A 6539-nucleotide genomic window follows, 5' to 3' on the forward strand; every position below is an offset into this window, starting at 1 on the left:
CTGGTCCGAACAGTGGTGCCGGGATTGAAGTCAGCAGGCACCAGCACTGCGGGCGGGGAGACGACACACTCGACGTAATGCTTACCTCCCCACACAGAGACCTTGATGGTCCTCATGGCCATCCTGCACAGCGGGCAGCTGTCTTTCAGCTTCAACCACCGCTGGATGCAGCCCACACAGAACTGATGGCTGCATGGGATCACAGATACAATGTCTTGTTGCACATTGCAGCAGATGGGACACGTCCATGCCTCCACTGTGGCCATGGTCAGCTTGCAGCTATGGTTGGGAGAGTGCAGAGTGGCTGCGGCTCTCCTTCACCAGCACTGCTGTGGTGGTGTCACACACTGCAAGAGGAGGAGAGCTCACAGTCACTCTCTGTCCCTGAGCATGCCAAACTCATGCCCCAGTCCCTCAGCAGGAAGCCCTCCTGGCCCTGCAGCTGGGCCGTCTCCTGCTCCCCACCTGCACAGCACCACGCTCCCCATGGCTGCCCCAGGGATGTGTCCCTGCACCACTCACCTCCACTGCTGCAGGCATATCTCACTGGGCCCCAGCTGCCTGCACAGGGCAGAGCCAGGGAAGCGTGAGAGGTGCTGTGGGGATGAGCTCTGGGAGCTGCTGCAAGCAGCCACAGGCATGGCCTGACAAAGCACAGCTAAAGCCTTGCTCAACCTCCAAGCCTCGCAAAGTCGCTCAGCTGAATCCAGGAACAAGCCAGACTGAGCCAGGCTCTGCTGGAACCCTGGTATAAGCAGAGAGGGCCGTGCAATCACAATCCTTCACCTGGTGATGTCACAGCCTGTTGCTCGGTGACCAGTTTTGAGTTGGAAAGAACTCTAATGTCATCAAGTCCAAATGTTCACCTAGCGCTCCAGGTCTGCCACTAAACCAGGCCATGGCCCATAGGCCACACGTGGCTCCGCACAGTCAGTAATGTGGCCACACAAAATCATCAACTTTTAACATTATGATGGGATTTTTAGCATTATTTTTCATGAATGGATTGCGCATCACTCAAGCGCGGATTGCAGAAGTGACAACTGGACAAATATTCCACTCTTTTTTTCTCTCTCTCTCTTTTTTCTTTTATTTTTTAATAAATGAATATGTACAAAATGTTGTTATGTACACTAACAGTGTTATATATTTTACACGCGGCCCAAGATAATTCCTCTTCACTGTGTGTGGCACAGGCAAGCCAAAAGGTTGGACAGGATCTACTGTTCATAAACCCATGCTGACTAGGTCTGATCCCCTGGCTGACCTTACATTGGTCCATGATGGTTCCCAAGATTATCTGTTCCATAACCTTCCTCGACACCAATGTGAGGTTGATGGGCCTGCAGCTACCAGGATCATCTTTCTGTCCCTTTTTGAAGATGGACGTCACATTCGCCAGCCTCCAAACCACCGGGACATCCCGCATCAGCCAGGACTGCCAAAAAATGATGGCAGGTGGTTTGGCAACCACATCCGCCCACTCCCTCAGCACTCTAGGGTGCAGTCCATCTGGCCCCATGGACTTGTAAACATCCAGATTTCAAAGCAGATCCAAAACTATCTCGTCATGGATCATGCAGGGCTTATTTTGTTCCTCCTCCCCATCTACCAGCGCATGGGGCTGTGTTCCCAGAGAGTAACAAGTTTTACTATTAAAGACTGAGACAAAGAAGGCATTAAGTACTTCAGCCTTATCCTGATCCTTGGTGACCAAGTCGCCCTCAGCATCCAACAGGGGATGGAGATTTTTCCTAGCCTTCCTCTTGCTGTTGATGTGTTTATAAAATTATTTATTGTTCTCTTTTACTTTAGTGGCCAAGCTCAGTTCTAGCCGTGCTTTGGCTTTCCTAATTTTCTCCCTGCACAGCTTCACTACATACCTGTAATCCTCATAAGTAGCTTGCCCACGCTTCCAAAGACCATAAACTTTCCTTTTGTTCTTGAGATCCGGCCAAACGTTTCTGTTCAGCCAGCCCTGCCTCCTTGCCTGTCAGCTTGTCTTTCGTGATTTTGGGATGGTCAGCTCCTGCACCTTTAGAACAATTTCCATAAAGTATTCCCAGCATTTCTGGGCTCCCACACTCTCCAAAGTCACCCCCCAAGGAACCTTCTCAACCATGGTCTTAAAGAGATTGAAGTCCGCCATCCAGAGGTCCAAGGTGGCAGTTCTGCTGACTCCCCTATGTGGTTAAACAAGGATCGAGAAATCTAGCATTTCATGATCATTTTGTCCCAGACGGCCTCCAACCTATACATCCCCCACCAGACCTTCTCTGTTAACAAACAGCAGGTCCAGAATTTTGCTTCCCCTCATTAACCCCTTCACCAGCTGTGTCAGGAAGTTATCATCTCCCACACTCTAGGAACCTCCAGGACTGTTTGCTATCTGCTGTATTGTAATTCCAGCAGATGTCTGGGAAGTTGAAGTCTCCCACCAGAACAAGGGGGAGTGACCTTGAGACCTCACCCAACTGTTTATGAAGCATCTCATCCACCACTTCATCCTGGGTGGGTGGCCTGTAGCAATCTTCAACAACAACATCGGTCTTGTTGGCCTTAGCCTTTATTCTGACCCATAAGTTTTCAACCTTATCATCACCGTCATTGATTTCCAGACATTCACAGTCTTTTTTAACATAAAGTGCTACACCACCACCTTTCCTACCTAGCCTGTCTCTTTTGAAAAGTCCATAGCTCTCAATCACAGCATTCCAGCTGTGGGAGTAATTCCCTAACTCTAACGCAAACGCTAACACTAATGCTAACCCTAACCCTAACCCTAACCCTGTGGTGTTAAGCTGTGGAAACACCTGAGTGTGGTCATGAGGGTATTAGGGCTGTTGCTACTTGCAAGGAGGCCAGGCTCAGGTGCCTTTATACTAATGCACACAGCATGGGTAATAAACAAGAGGAGCTGGAGGCCATTGTGCGTTTGGATAGTTTTGATATAGTTGCCATCATGGAAATGTGATGGAATGACTCCCTAATGTTTCAGTTAATACAAAAACAAGACAAACAAGATGTTAGAGTGAAGGGGAAAAAAAGCTTTCAAAAGCTACAGGTGTATGTACAGAGATTCAGGCTGTTCAGTTTGCTAAATCTACTGTCATCTACAGCCTTAACTCTGGCTTCTAGGCCTCCTAGTTTGACTATACAAATGTCTCAGCTTCTGCTGAGTTGCTCATTTGCAGCTGACATGTTGCCACTTAAAAGCAGTGGCTCATTTCTGGCTGAGCTTCATACTGGGCTCTGTAACTGTTCTCTGTATTTGCTTGTAGAGCATAAAGTATTTTATTACTGGGTGGAGCTCTTTCTGAAGTCTATCTCCTGGAAATATATCCTATGAAAGGATGTATAAATATACTGTATTTACCTTACCAGATGCAGTTTTAGTCATGCTGTTTGAGTCATATTAGTACATTGTGTCAGAATAACACATGAAAGTCAGTGGAGTAGGGACTGCTCCTACGTTCCCTTGGAAAAAACAAATGTAGCAGAGTGCAAAGAATGCTTTGCACTTATTTTTTCATTTGTAGTACACAATTGATGGCAGAATACCCTCACGAGCAGCAGTTGGTGTTGTGTGTTTGGCAGTTCTGTCAGATCTGATTTAGAAAGGAGAGGAGGAGAAGAAAAAAAGAAAAAAGAAAATGAGAAGAAAACAGAGGGGGGGAGGAAGGAAGGAAGGAAGAAAGAAAGAAGGAAAAGAAGAGGGAAAAGAAGAAGGAAAAGGAAGGGAAGGAAGGAAAGGGATAGAGAAAGGGAAGGGAAGGGAAGGGAAGGGAAGGGAAGGGAAGGGAAGGGAAGGGAAGGGAAGGGAAGGGAAGGGAAGGGAAGGGAAGGGAAGGGAAGGGAAGGGAAGGGAAGGGAAGGGAAGGGAAGGGAAGGGAAGGGAAGGGAAGAAGAAAGGGAGGGAGGGAGAATGGAAGGGTGAATGAGAGGGAGAAAAGAAGGAAGGGAAGGAGGGAGGGAGGGGAGAAGGGAGGGAAGAAGGAAGGAAGGGAGAGAGGGTGGAAGAAAGGGAGTGAGGGAGGAAACAAAGGAGGGTGGGAGGACGGAAGGGAGGAAAGGAGGGAGAAAGGAAAAGAAAGGTAGAATGAATCCAGCAACACTATGCCTGTAATGACCTGTAGAGGAACGTTTCAGGACACCAGCACACTCCAGAATAGTTTACAGTAGATATATGAAGAAAGAGGCAGTATATCCTGATGTTCTGAAGGTGAGGTATTTTAGAAAGAATGAAACACTTGTTAGCAGAAATGAGCCTAGGAGGAAGGCTTTTAACATCTCAGAGCTGCATATTATTGCTAACAGAAGCAATGGCTGTACATTCTGTTCCTCATCGGTTTCCTGCTGCCTCTCTGGTACAGCAGATTCCTTTCTTCAGAAAAATAGAAGTTTAGACAGCCTCCCTTTCATTTCTCCTCCCAGAAAATTCGTCATGCATTTAAGATCGGATTGCTAAAACGTGCTTATTAACATACATAGATACCATTTTTAAAACAAATTCTGTGACGTAAGTATCCAGTTATTTGATTGTGTAGCGGATAATCAATTTAAATGTCAAACTCCCCATTAAAATTTACTAGCAGCTTTTTAGTATTTGAAAGCCATCAAACTAAAGTGCCACAGAAAGCAGCATCGTTCAATGTAACGTAAGTCCAGATTGCTCAAAGAATATGAATTAATCTAAAAATGATTTTGAGGAAATAAAGGAAGTCTCCAAGACACAGTTCTTGTCCTGAGCTTAGGAGGAAGACTTCTGCTTTGTTCTTCTATTGCTACTCAAAATCCACACCTTCTTTCTGTAAAACGGCTGCAAGCAGCTAAAAGGGAGCACCAGCTCCCTGACTGCCCTGTAACTTCTACACGTGCCTGCAGCCCACTGTGCTAAGGATGGACCAGTCCTTTGGTGCCTGTGCTGCACAAGCTGCTCCGTGTTCTCTCTGTATGTCTGACATGCTGGAGTACACCATCACCAGAAATCCGATACATCTCTAGAACCATATACCTTTGAGACTGAACTCTGTGCTGGAAGATGGGTCCAAGGAAATGTGTCCATGTGTATGTACTTGAGAAGAAGCCACACAGACAGAGCCAGGAAATTTCATATTGGATTCTCAACATTGGCTATTTTTTTAAAAAATAAACTGGATAGTGTTTACTTGCCACAAAAGCAGAAATGCTGGAACTTGCAATACAAATACCAGAATGTCAAAAAGGGTGAGATCCATGAAAAGTTATGGAAAAAAGAAACCATTAAATCCTTTCAGTGGTTTGTGAGAAGGATGCTGCACATCCCTTGCAAGTAGGAGGATTCTGTTTTTATTTCCACTGACTGCAAAGGGAGATGAGAGCTCTACTCGTCAGCACAGCGGGTGCTGTATGCTCAGATGAAGGCCCTCTGTCACCATGGTATTTTCAGTATTTCTCAGTGTTAATCTTCAAGCTTCGCTTTACAGTCGGAGAAAGCTTTTTATTTCCTTTCCCCTGTTTTTAACAGGCAGTAAAAGGATTTGCTGAAGATGCATATGACGCTGACAAGTGCAAAAACAAAACATCACCCTCTGAACTCCTGCCCCATGTCCCACTGTGGGTGGCGACTCTATTAGGAGATGGGGAAAGAAAATGGCAAATAGAGCCAGGATGTTTATCTTCACCATTCAGAATAAGCAAACTCTCTGCTGCACAAAGAGCCTTTCAGAAAGGAACATCTTTGGTTACTGTTTCTAGTAAAAGTCACTTGGGTCAAGAAAGCCGCTTGCTGAAAGGAGGCATATACAGGCTCAGGCCCTCTCTCTGTGACTTCCATCAGCACTGTTGCTCCTTGGCGTACAGGCTGCTGCCTTCCCTCTGTGGCCTAGGTTTTTACAACTGTTTCATTTTCCTGTTGGTTGCTAGCTCCTCTCCCTCTGAAGAAAGTTTATTCTTTCTAACTGATGGCATTTTATGTTTTGGGTTGGAGTGACTCCTTCCTCTGAAAAGAAAACGGACTCTTTTATTTCCTTTAATGATCCTTTTTGATCCACTGGCAGTCTTAATGATCCACTGCCAGTCTTCAGAAGGAAAAGAAAAATCTTTTGCCCACCAAGTCACATCTTGTGTACCCACGTTGGACAGCCCCTCTCCTGCCCCCATTCTCTCTAGCCTGTAGAGACACAGAGCTCTCCTATCATTTTGCAAGAAGGGGAAGGAGCACGTTGAGCTGTGGCGAACTCAGATGCAGGCCTCATTTTGTGTGTCTCACAGAACCACAAGGGAATGTCACGGGTAGGAGGGGCATGCTGATAACACCAGCCACAGAAGTGCGGGGGTGGACAAAGGAAATTTCCTCGTCAGCTTGTGAGCATGATAAAGAGTGCAAACATGAAGGCATGCAAACACTGTCTGCTGAGCAAAGCACAGCTACTCTCAGTTTGTGGGCTGTATTACCCAGGCGTTCGCTGCCTCCAGCATGCCAAGGATGCCACCTTTCACTTCACCCTTGTCTTCCCCTTCTTCCCGTGACCCTACATAAATCTCAGAGTGGATAAAGC

The sequence above is a fragment of the Excalfactoria chinensis genome, chromosome 2 (assembly GCF_039878825.1).
Source record: "Excalfactoria chinensis isolate bCotChi1 chromosome 2, bCotChi1.hap2, whole genome shotgun sequence".
Taxonomy (NCBI): Eukaryota; Metazoa; Chordata; class Aves; order Galliformes; family Phasianidae; genus Excalfactoria; species Excalfactoria chinensis.